The sequence below is a fragment of the Sarcophilus harrisii genome, chromosome 2, assembly GCF_902635505.1.
Source record: "Sarcophilus harrisii chromosome 2, mSarHar1.11, whole genome shotgun sequence".
NCBI classification, from domain to species: domain Eukaryota; kingdom Metazoa; phylum Chordata; class Mammalia; order Dasyuromorphia; family Dasyuridae; genus Sarcophilus; species Sarcophilus harrisii.
The window spans coordinates 248,179,974-248,193,273 of record NC_045427.1 but is presented as its reverse complement, the minus strand read 5'-3'; the positions used below and the strand labels follow the sequence as shown (position 1 = coordinate 248,193,273).

At 41.2% G+C, this 13,300-nt stretch overlaps 1 protein-coding gene across 9 annotated transcripts in view; it reads left to right on the top strand.

Moving 5' to 3' along the window:
• The window catches only part of EXD3 (exonuclease 3'-5' domain containing 3), a 428,763-nt gene that overhangs the window by 258,199 nt on the left and 157,264 nt on the right, over positions 1 to 13,300 (top strand). The window lies entirely within an intron of this gene.

Here is a 13,300-nt window from a genome sequence, read left to right as displayed (position 1 = left end):
GTCGCCTGCATGATGCGGCCCCTAAATGGCTGTCCTTGTGGTGTCTTCTGTTCTGGGGCTCTGCGAAGCGTAGGGGTGGTGTTCAGTCAGGCAGGAATAAGATGCCATCATTCTTAAGCCAGTTTAACAGCACTCAAGTCATCCCTTGAGATCTCTAGGGGCGTCATGGAATTCTCAAAATGTATCAAAGCAAACTATATTGGAGTCACTTTAACTTGAAAAGTAAACATATGCACCCCACCCCTGGAGCATTGTGTTTGAGGGGTCTGGCCCATGCAGCACATATGGCCAGGCTCATGTCCTTATTTCCAAAAGGCTTCAAATTGCTGGGATGATGGGTTAGTGGAAACAGGTAAGGATCAGTAGCAAACTTCTCTTTTCTCCATTTTGGTTTTTCAGTCCCCTCACTCAAAAATACATTAACACATTGAATGTGTCTGGTTTTCTTTTTCTCTCCCTTTTGATTTAAATATAAGTCAGCTGTGATTCTGAATGAGCTCAACTAATCTCTAATACAATTAGAGAAGTATCTTGAGGGCAGTGATGAGCCGGTGGAGTTTTACAGATGGCTCCTGTTGATTTTTTGGCTAAGAGAAATTGGTTAGTTGTTTTGTTTGTTTTCCTTCCCATCTGTGTAAAGTGACCCATAATGTAAAGTCTTACACTTCCTGCATAGGTCAAATCATGCCACCTGCATAATAAGGCTTTCCTTGTTTTTCCCAGCCTCAAGGAGCAGCCCCCTCCCAAACTCCTATCAAACCCCCTTGGATTTTCATTCTAAGTATTTTGCATATACTTCTATGTACACTTTGGTAAAATACAAGCAATCTCATTAAGAGCAGGGAGTTTCATTTTTGTCTTTGTATGTCCAAAGATTGACATAACCAGGATAGTTGATTGATTAGTCCACAATTGCTGCTGCCACTGAAGTCAAAACTCTCAACAAGGTGTAACATAACTATCTCCTACCTTAAGCATATTTCTTGGAATTTTAATTGTTTCAGAAGGCAAGAAAATCAATTTTAAAGGCAGGAACAATACCTGGTTTAAAAGATAGATATTTATATCTAACAATTAAATTGTTATTGCGGCTTTTTAAAATAAGTGTTCCTTCATGCAAGTTTGTTTTGAAATGGGGGAAAAAGATATATGTCTTTAACTTTCTATTTGTTCTGATCATGACTGTCAAGATTGAATATTAGTCAATATGGAACACAGATTAAATTAATATTTTAGGCAGATCAATGAACTTTAGCAACTCTATGGCAAGATAAATGGAAAAAATTTTAGAAAGGAATAACCTGGCTAGGAAGATATCATGAACCATACTTTTGGCCAAGCTCTAGGGTAGAATCAGGAGGACATTTGTTACTGATGATTTATTACTATAGCCATGGGTCCGTTGTCAGTAAGGTTTTTATTTATTTATTTATTATTTTTAATCACACTTAGGTATCTGCTCTGAAGAGTGGTTTAGAGCATGCTAAAGTAACATTTCTAGTTCATCGTATCAAAATATTATTGGTAAGAGTAAATACAGAACAAGAACATAGAATATAAGTCAAGAGGGGGCTTAAAGAATGGGTCATCATAGAAAATCCCCCATCTGTGAAGGATACCCTGGCATATTAGGGATTGGGTTGACAACAGAAAGGAAAAGGGAGTTGAGGGTTTTTTCCTACTACTAGAAGAAACAAAAAGTGTACTTTTACTAAATACTATTTTACATCTTCTGCTTGACATCTGCAACTTTGAATTTGTGACTTCATTAAAATTCAAATCCTATTAAAAAACAAAAAGAACTTTAAATTTAATAGCAAGCTTCTTTATACTTTCCAGGTTTGAACTCATTTCTCTGTGTGTCCATTGTGGAGTTTAGATTTATTTTTTTTCCTGCTGAATGAGTCATGGTCCCCCAAAAACTTATCTCTCTTGCTCTCCTTTACCTGAAGACCAGACTTTATTCATTAGAGGATAGGATCCTCAGCTGACCTTAATTCTTTATATTGATAAGGTTGATTTCTCTTTTGAAGCTTCTAAAAATCTTTGACCACAGCATGATTTAAGGGGTCCTCAAACTTTTTAAATAGGGGGCCAGTTCACTGTCCCTCAGACTGTTGGAGGGCTGGACTATAGTAAAAACAAAAACTTTGTTTTGTGGGCCTTTAAATAAAGAAACTTCATAGCCCTGGGTGAGGGAGATAATGGTCCTCAGCTGCTGCATCTGGCCCGCGGGCCATAGTTTGAGGACTCCTGATTTAAAATAAATGAAAGGAGGCAGCCTGATGGAAAAACCCAAGAACTGACAAGGTACACTTTAAAATTGAGATTACAGAGCTTTGTCCATATTTCCAAGTGAGTTTTATCATCTTTGAAAACTAAGAGAGAAAAAAATCTCTGCCTGGAACAGCACATCTCCATGGACACCGATGCATGCAGAGCCTAAATGTCACCCAAGTCCATGTGATGGGGGGAAGTGGGTACCACCCTGACCATGTGAAAATGCTCCACTGGGGGTACCACGTGAGCAGCTTTGAAGTCAGCCTGGGAACTCAGGCCATATTGGTGGGTGATTAGTAAGAGAGACCCCTCGAGCTGTCGATTAGGTTGGAAATGAGCCTGTCTCTTGAAAGCCTCTGTGCCCACAGTATACTCAGCAGGGTTGGGCTCCTTTCATGTGGCTGTAACGTCAAAGCAGATGGAGCTGAGAACTCACAACTCTCGCCTTTCTCACTCAAGAAGGAAGGAGGAAGGAGCACGAGAGCCTGGCCTCCTCCCCCTTGCAATCAGAGCCCAGGTTGGGTTGTGGCCCGGCTGGGTGGGGTGCCCAAAATAAGAAACTTCCTAAGATAAGCGACCTCCTTCATTCCTTTATGTAGATGGACCTAGAGATTGGGAGCCTGAAGGAGGTCCTAGCCAGAACAAGACCCTGCCATCTTTAAATAGCATACATAACATGCTGTTCTTTGCTCATAAGGGCCTTTTTAGGGGCCTGGGATCTCTTTCATACTTTGCATTCGTTTTGCCTTTAACCTGTGTTATTGTTTTTAGTCTCTTTGTGGTCAGAGAGGAGACATATCATTGAATCTGTGGCTGACATTTGTCATAACATCACTGGGGATGAGCTAGAAAGTCAAAGGCACGCAAACTCGTGCATGCCTTTAGCAGCATTTCCTGACCTCCAGGCTCTGCCATCCATGTAGCCTGAGGTTTGATTGGGGGTTGGGGGGGGGGTCGGGATCATTCTTCATATGTGGAAGGTAATGTCCCTGTGATCTTATGTTCCCTCTGCACCCACCCTGCCCTTCCTCATCCCCCACCCTGCTCAGCTTAGGCTCTTTGAAGCACCCCTGTGGCTTTTCTTTCCTAATTTCCTGTGAGTTAGTGTCCCTTCCATATTGCAGAGGCTGCCCCTGATTCCTATACATCTCCTAAGCATCATAATTGCTGTGTGGAGATCTGAGTTGATTACTAGAAGCCTTGATAATAAGATAAGAGCTTTTTAATACTTCTTTTGTTGGTAGAAATGTTCCTAGCCCTCTGAGGTATTGTAAACAGACCCGAGGCCTGTGCTCTCTCTGGCTTTTGCTTCCTCTTCATCTGCTCTCCCCACACCTACCTCCAATCCCAAAATGGGAGATGAAGAGGAGTCTAGTTATTCTACCCTTTAGACCCAGCTTTGACTTGAGGTTCTGGATTAACTAGATTTTCTCATCCAAGTACAAAGGCCAAAGACAGTTTCATGATTAGATATGTAGTTAGCAAATACAGTTATTCCTTGACCTCTGTTTGCCATGGCTTTCGATAGGCAAAGTGGCTGAGCATGTAGGTGATAGACAATTTGGCCCTAACCATGCACTGCCTCCTACTACGGTAATTATTTTGTCCAAAACTTTTCCAGAGTTTTGTCTAAGAAAAACAGTTTGGTTGTGTCTGGGGAGTTATTCCTCTTAAGAAGACATGCATATATGTCTATATGGAAACACGGTTAGAATTGAACTCTTGCGAACTTAGGCAGCAGGGGTTATAGAGACAAAAATCACAGATCGGGGGTGAGGGTAATTGCATAGCGGTTTTATCAGGTTATTTCCGGGCTGGGCTGTTTTTCAGAAGGGATATCAGGTTTGGCCACTGGGCTGGGGGTCAACATGAGCCAGGCTGAGTTGGTTCTGTAGCATAGCAGAGGGAGTTCAGCGAGGGTTCAGCAAGGGAATACTACAGGGAATTTCTTGATACGTTCAGCTTAAGGAATGCTCAGCCTGGCCTCCTCTGGATACTAGGGAGCTCGAGCAAATCAGGGTGGTTAGTAAAACTCATCAACTGCCTCAGTTCCACAATCATTTCTTTATTCTCTCAGGTAGCAAGGTGATGCCCTGGAATCAGGAAAACCCAAGATCAGATTTGGCCAGATACTTAGTGACTATGTGACCCTGGACCAGCCGCTTAACTTTGCTTCACTTTGCTCATCTGTACAATGGAGATAATATCACCTCCCTCCCAGTTTATTGTGAGGATCAAATGAGATAATTTCTAAAGTGCTTAGCACACTGCCTCTGGCACATAATAGGCCTTTAAATGCTTGTTCCCTGCTTCCTTCCCCCTCACCCTTACAGCATAACTATGAAATATTTGCTGTTAATGAAGGATTCCAGCCATATTTGAATAAATCCTTGATCTGGTTGATGTGAGTGTATCCTACAGTACTGCAAGTTGGAGCCTCATCCATGCTTTCCCATTTTCTGCAGTTCTTTGTTTTCCATGGCTGTCCCCCCCAGCCTGAAATTCTCTCCCTCCTCATCCTTGAGTTCCTGACTTTCTCTGACTGTTTTCAGGATGCAGTTGAAATCTTTCCTTCTGCAAGAAATCTTTCCCAGTCCCCCTTCAGGTTTTCTCTCTGAGATTATTTCTAATTTATCTTGTTTTTACATAGTTGTTTGCATGTCACTTCCTTTTTTGACTGAGCAGAGCAGGGACCAGTTTGATTTTTTGCCTTTTCTTTGTAGTCTCAGTGCTTAGCTCATTCATTGCCTGGCACATAATAAGTATTTAATAAATCGCTCTTGACTTGAAGAGGTTCTAATAAAACCAGAATGCTTTCTAGGCATAAGGAAAAAGCAGAGACAGGAGGAGATAGAGTTCTATGAGTGAGAAGCAGCTAGAATGTGGGGAGTGTGGAGACAGGGTCTTGTGTAGAAGGTAGAGCCAAGTTGAAATGACAGAAGCACGCTAGCCATCTTTCTTTTATTCATTTAATATTTTATGGATATAAACCCAGCATTTAATCTGTTCTACTACAGAACTCACTACAAGACAATTCTGTCTCCCTTTCCAGCCATGTGTATCTTTGATGATATATTTTATGCTGCTTCTTTTGCCAAGTCATTTTGTAAAATATTCTGCAGTTCATTAGTACCCATTGCACTTTGCAGCACCTGCGATTTTGATTGTTCTAAAGCTGATTTTTCCCTAACTTCTCTAACATCATCAAAAGAATACTGCTATTACACCGTTGGGCTTTTGAGATTATTTTAAAAGCACTATGTAATTTCTTGGGTGTTTGCTTACCTCTTATTCAATCCTAGGCCCAGTTAGTATCTCTCTGCAGTGCCTATCCAAGATTATTGGCTGTTCACTCAACTTTTTCATTATCTGTGCAATAGACATCTTTATCAAATTGGTTTTTCCTGTGTTGACTGATAAGAGCTAGCTCATGAATAACTGTAGATTTCACTGAAGAGATGATCCTGTCCTGCTGTAGTGTGGTATACTGTTTTTCAAAGTATCAATGACCAGAGTTACCATGTCACATTCAGGAAGACCAGTAAAATAGAGGAAAGGAAGACTCTCTCACTTCTCTCTTCCTGTCTTTTGGTAGCACTAACGGGCTGATGCTGGACAGGTGTCCATGGAATGCCCTTTCATTTCCCTGGCTGCCACAGAAGCCAGAAAGGCCACGGCTGGAAGTCAAGAGTTGAAAGAATAGCATGAAAATTCATTTATGATTTTCAGACTTCCTCCATAGCCTCAACCTCACCTCCTGTCACTTCTCAGCATGTTCGTTTCTGAGCAAGAACATCTGCACACCATCCCACGTACCTGACATCTCAGCTCCACCTTTGTGTCTTTGCTCATGTGTTCTCCCAGCTGGATGAAAGTCCCCTCCCCCTCCTCTTTGCCAGCCCCTCTCCTCCCATCCTTCCAAACTGTTCTCTAAACTCCTCTCCTCCAGGAAACATTTCCTAATTCTTCCCACCTGGCTGGGATTTTGCTTTTCACCACATTCCCTAAGCATTGAGTTCCAAAAGTTCTACTTTTCCAACAGATGTTTCAGTGACTGCAGCTTTGGGAATTAGACCCAGCTATCATGAAAGGGTTTACAGGAGGCATGAAGCAAGATCTCAACCTCTGCAAGTCTTCAATCCCAGCCCCCAGATCAGCAAGCTGTCCTTGTAATTTACCTCTGTCTTCCTCAAGTTTGTGATCTTTCTGATTCTCAGGAATAAGCTTTTCCTGCCCTAGAGAGGGGGAGGTGATTGTCTCCTTATAGAAATTCTTGTTTCTTCTTAAAGCTATAGACTCAGTAATTGAGATCAGAAATAATCCTGACTTTTCCAGTTTGAGAGTTTGCAGGTGCTGGGGAATATAGACTTTTTTAATGATCAGATAATATAGATATGTACATGACTCTTTCTATCTCCCTGTCTGTCTCTGTCATTCTCTTTGACTCACCCTGAGCCTATGAGGAAGCAAGGGAGCATTTGTCCTGGACTCTGAGCTCTATAACCTGGTCTTGGGTGTTCCAACCCTGGTTGTTGTCTCGACTCAGATCCTGCTCCTTGGGATTCAGCTGCCCAAGAGAGGCCGGGAGACTGCTCTCCTTGCCTCTGAGGAAGGAAGGTGGCTCTACAGCTCTTACTCCATGAGCCACATTGTCAGATGACTTCTCATGTCTCACATGCCACGGTTTGGCCACTGGTTCCTCCTAGTTCCCAGCACAGAACACAAACTGCTGTTTTTGTCTGTCTCCTTAGGATTTCACAGGGCCCCAAAATTGCCTGGCTGGTCCCAATTCTCACCAGCAGGCCTATCAGAGACTTCCTCGTTCCCACAGACTGTGTACTTGACTGCCAAGATTTCAGTATCTTCAGAAATCCAGTGGAGCATGAAGGTCATAGTCAGGGAAGACTGAGAGCCTGGGATTTTTCCCCCTCTCACCAGCTCAGGGCTGATGGCTGTCTTTCCTTGCTAGTAACTGTTTTCACAGGGTTAGCATGAAGTTTGTCTTTTGCCCAGACTAGGGCATGCCAGGCACGGAGATGTTGCAATGCGGCCAGGCCTTGTCTGGAAGACTATTTGTGTGCCGTGCTCCCTGCAGCATCAGGGTCTCTCCCGGAGATGTTTGTCACTTAGCCGGGTTGACAGGCACATTGTGCACTCCAGCTTTCTTTCATACATCTATGTTTTATCTTTTTTCACTTATAGTCTATAGGTATGTTTTCAGCTCTTCAGAAAGAACGTGTGTTATTTATGCTAGTTCTTAAAGTGTAAGACTGTGGACACTGTGCTAGCTACTAAGATCCAACTGTTTTTGGCTTACAGAGAAGATTCTGCTGTTTTGCTACAAAACCTGCAGTTCTTTAGGCTTCTGAAATTTGTTTTGAATAAACAACCTGAGTGATATTTTGTGACTGTATCTTCTGATCTTCTCCAATTCCTTTTTGCCTTAATCCCTGATCCTTTCACAGTTCCTTGCCTGTGAAGAGATGTGCAGAGAGTAGGACTATTTCTTTGGTAACATTTTCCCATGGCACCCAACACACTGAGACATGAGACTTGAGGGATGAATAGGACTTTGCCCCAGGGCACTGACACCTGGAAGAGGGCAGACTTCCTCCCCAAAGTTGACTGCTGTCCTGGTTCTCCATGATTGCCTCTGGCAGGCAAATACATACATACACATAGAGCCTATCTTGATAGTTGACCTCCTTTCCCTCCCCCAAGGATGAGGGTTTATGTTCTCTGCAGAGTAGACCCCTGCTAGCACAAGCACACCTAAGGTGATGGGACTGCCCTCTGTTTTGCTGTTCTAACGCCAACCCCAAATGAATTTCCCCAGGTGTAGTTCTTGCTAATTATGCCTCTGTTGGCACACTCAGAATGTACATTTGGATATGTATAAATAAGTATAAAACACACTTAAAATGTAATTCTCACATAAAGACTTCTTTAGATTAGAAACAAATTTTTCTCTTTTGGCCATTATGCTTCTGATAGTTTCTGTGTTCCAGGAATGAATGGAAACTTCATACTTGAATGAGATCTGGAGCTTTACCACTGGAAAGGAAAAGTCAGTAAACAAACTAAACAAATGAAGATTTGTTATGGAAAAGAAATAGGCAGATAGGAAGTAAACTGTGATGAGACACTGAGAAGCCTCAAGCAAGATCTTGTTGGAGAGGGGAACAGAGAATACATTGGCCAGTGTGATAGTAAACCTCCTTAGCAGGAGGTCTCACAGTCAGTCAAAAAGCATTTATTAAGCACCTGCTATGTGCCAGGTACTGATCTAAGCTCTGGGAAGATAAAGACCAAAAAAGGCCCTGCTCTCAGAAAGGAGAAACAGCATGCACACAACTCTGTACAAACAAGATGAATTGAAGATAATCTCAAAGCTCTAGTTTAAAGACAGATCTGAGGAAAGCTTCTTGCAGAAGGTGGGACACCAAGGATTCCAGGGCAAGGAGGAAGCAGAGACGAGGAGGGAGGAAATTCTAAGCATGGGAGATTGTTTGGTGCTCAAGAAGCAGTGAAGAGGCTTATGTCACTAGACTGCAATATATATGAAAGGGAGTCAGGTATAGGACGACTGGAAAGATAGGAAGGAGCCAGGTTCTGAGGACTTTAAAGTCAAACAGAGGAGTTGTGTAATTGTGGGGATCAGTTTTTGACAGCTGAGTGAAGGATGGATTGGAGTAGGAAGATACTTGTCAGGGAGACCAATCAGGAGGCAACCACGATGGTCCAGGTTTGAATGAAGGGGGGACAGTGTCAGAGGAGTTATGGGGGGAGGGGGGAGAGGAGGAGAAGTCGAGAATGATGTTTAGTTCTGAACCTGGGAGGCAGGAAGGATGTTGGTGCTCTCCAGAGTCCTAGGGAAGTTAGTAGGGAGTGTGAGGGTGAAAAGAAGCCTAAACACTGTCTTCTGCACTCCCCTTGTTTTACAGGGGACGGGACTGGGTCCCAGAGAAGTCAACTGACTTGCCCCTGGGAGTGGTGATCAGGAAAAACTTGAGCTGGGAAAGGTCACTGTCCGAGGCACACATCAAAGCTAATCTTTGGTTCTACTCCTGCTTCTTATACTTAAAATATTCTTTCTTGCCAACTTGTTCTCATCAGTACGCCAGTGGCCAGGAAGCATCTGCAGCCACTGCCAGACTAGGTGGTGGGGATATCACCCTTGCTCAGTCCATCTCATGATGCCCACTGATGGGGCAGAGGGCAGTCTGTCTGGCTGCCCTTGATAGAATTCCCATGGACACGGAGACTGACTGACGTGCATTCGTCTTCCCCTTCCCTTCTCTCTACCCCAGCCCCTGGGCCACATCTTTCCTGATCTTCAGAACCCACTGGATCACATTACTGATAATGCCCCAAACTCCATGTTTATAAGGCAGCACTCTGTGCTTTGTAAGCCTGCTTCCAAACCCTCCCGGCGCTGACTGCCAAGGGACTTACTTCTGCATGAACTGAACTGCCTTTCCACAGCGCTGATTGCTTACACCTGTGACTATTGTGCTTGGTGCTAGTTCCCCTCATTGCTGCTTTAGAACATGGATACCTCTTCCTCCAGGACTTTCATCAGCAGGGATGACTTCTGTGATAGACTCCATCCCTTTGGTGCCTTAGGAAGCAGCCTCCGCAAGCTGATGCCATGTGGAAAAGAGAGCCACTCTCATCCGGTGGCTGAGCTTCGGATGGGGAGGTTCCCGGTCTGCCGGGCCCTAGGAGGGACAAGCGTACAGTGCTCTGTGACCTCAGGCCTCTCCTGCAGCTTTGCTTCTTGTGACGTAACATGGAGGATTGGGGAGAAGGATGTGGCTAAGAATGGTCAAGCAAGTACCTTTTACCAAGCATCTTCACTATGATGCTTCACATCCCAAAATGGCAGCAGATAAAGGAAGTTAGCTTAGGAGACCCATTCAGCATTTTCTTACATTTGATGCATATCAAGTGTGCAAAACAAAACAAAATCACCTCCTGTGTCTTTTTGCTATTGTTTCCTTCACTGATATTTGTACTAACCAACCAACCCAAAACAGATTTGGTAGGAGAGAGGCATCTGTGGAAGAAGTCAGAATCAAGTCATAGAGAAAGGCCTCATGGTTCAGTAGAAAGAATATTGGATTTGAGATGAAAAGACATGGGTTCAAATTCTGCTTTGACAATTACTAGCTGTGTGAACCTGATCAATTTCTCTGGGCCTCAGTTTATTAGCTGTGAAATATAGAGGTGATAATGCTTAGAGTATCTCCCTCAGGGGAGTTAGATTTGGAAAGACCTTAAAAATTATCTTCATTTTGCTTGTAAGGAAGCTGATAGGATTGGTTTCAGTAACGTGCTCAAGGTTACACTAATGGTGTCAAAATTTAAACTCAGGTCTTCCACATCCAATTTGTAAGTAGTTTTTTTAATGTGACTTGTTATCATTATTATTGGATAGAGGCTTTTTTTTTTTTTTTTAAACTGTAGAAGGTAATGTGAGACAGCTGTCCACAGCTCTGGTTGTGATAATCCGAGGAGGGACATACTTATTAGAAGTCCCTGATTTATGTATCCATGATGTCAGGCTTCAAGAGTTAGCAAAAGAGCCAGTATCCTGGGCTTTGTCTGGACCCTCTCCTCTTCTCCTTCCATACTCTTCATTTGACAATCTCATCAGCTCCTGTGGATTTAATTTCCAGCCCTATGGTGATGCATCTTTAATCTTCCTATCTTGCTCTACTGACTTCCAATTTCTCATCCCAACTACCTATAAGATATCGCAAACAAGTTGTCTAGGAGACATCCCACACTCAATATGTGTAAAACTAAACTCATCTTTCCTCTGCCCTTCCAAAATTTCATTTTATTGTCAAAGGCACCACCATTCTCCCAGTCCCTTGGGCTCACAACTCAGGAGACATCCTGGATTCCTACTTCTTACTCTCCATATCCTGTTGCCACACTGTGGCCAAGGCCCATCAATTTCACCTTTGCAACAGCTTTTACATATTCCCCTTCTCTGCTCTGACCCTATTAACTATTAACCTCATCACCTCACACTGTTGCCATAACCTGCTTGTTGATCTTCTTGGTGCAAGCCTCTTCCCTGTCCATTCTTCCCTCAGCTATCAAAATGGTTTTCCTAAAGTGCATATCATACCTCTTACTCAATAAATTCCAGTGTCTCCTTCCAGGAAGACAGAATTAAATACAGAATACTGTTTGGTATTTAGAGCCCTTCATAACCTAGTCCCCTTCTACCTTTTCAGTCTTCTTAAACCTCTTACCACTCCCGTACACTCTTTTTCCCTCGGTTTATTTTAATTTTTTTTTTATTTATTTTAAACTCAAACACAAAAAAAAAAACAAAAACATTTATATGTACACAGCACAACATAAAAATAAGATTAATATAAAATCATAATCTCTTATTTCATTACTTTTTTATAAATTATGCAATAAATACCACACATAGTTTTCAAAACTATCCTGCTTTTCTGCGCTCTTCTAAGTTTTTTTTCATTCTTTTCTGTGTACTTTTTATTTTTTTCTCCCTCGTTCCCCACTCTGCCCTAGAGAAAGTTACAATTAGACACTATGTGTGTATGTGTGTGAACATATTATACATACTTCTGTTTATCAGTTCTTTTTCTGGAAGTAGATAGCACCTTCTTAAGTCTTTTGTAGTTTATTAATACTCAAAATAACTTGGTTATTCAAAGTTGTTCTTAGAACAATATTGCTGTTACAATATATGTGTTCTCTTGGTTTTTCTTATTTCACTCTTCATTATTTCTTTCCATGTTTTTCTAAAATCAATCATCTCTTATAGCACAGTAGCACATTATCACAATCATATACCACAATTTGTTTAGCCATTGTGTAATTAGATAGGCATCTCTTAATTTCTCAGCCTTTGCCACTACAAAGAAAGCTGCTTTAAATATTTTAGAACATATAAGTTCTGTTCCTTTTTCCCTAATCACTTTGTGAAAGAGACCTAATAGTGGTATTGCTGAATCAAATTGTATTTGCAATTTTATAACTCTTTAGACATAATTCCAGATTGCTTTCTAAAATGATTGGATCAGTTCATTGTTCTACCAACAGTGAATTAGTATCTCAATTTTTCCAAATCCCCTCCAATTTTTGTTGCTTTCCCCTTCTTTCATTTTAGTCAATCTGATAGGTATAAGATGATATCTCAAAGTTGTTTTAATTTATATTTCTCTAATAAACAATGATTCCAAACATTTTTATATGACTATATATAGTTTTGATTTCTTTGAAAAAAAACTGCCCATTCAAATCATTTGACCATTTACCAGTTGAGGAATGACTTATTCTTTTAAATTCGACAAAATTCTTTACAAATTTGAGATAAAAGACCTTTATCAGAGAAACTATCCATAAAACTTTTCCCCAGTTTTCTGCTTTTCTTTTAATCTTGGCTACATTGGTTTTATTTGTACAAACTCTAATTTAATGTAAGTCAGATTTATCCATTATACACCTCACAATCCTCTCTTGGTTTATTCCTAAATGAATCTTCTATCCATAAATCTGATAAGTAATGTGTTCCTTCTTCTTCTAATTTTCTTGTGATAGCTCCCTTTACATTTAGGTTATATTTTCATTTTGACCTTAGTCTTGTAATTGATGTAAGAAAATGATCTATGTCAATTTCTGCCAGACTGCTTTCCAGGTTTCACAACAATTTTTATCAAGAAATGAATTCCTATCCCAAAAGCTTCAATCTTTATATTTGTTAAATACAAGGTTACTATAATTATTTGCTACTGTATATTGTTTGTGTACTTTCACTGATCTACCTTTCTATTTCTTAGCCAATACCAGATAGTTTTGATAATTACTACTTTATAGTACAGTTTCAGAGCTATTACTGCTAAATCTTCTTCCTTTATTTTTTTCATTAATTCCTTTTATTCTTGACCTTTTGTTTTTCTAAATGAACTTTATTATCATTTTTTCTAGCTCGGCAAAATAATTTTTTTTGGTAATTTAATTGGGATAGCAT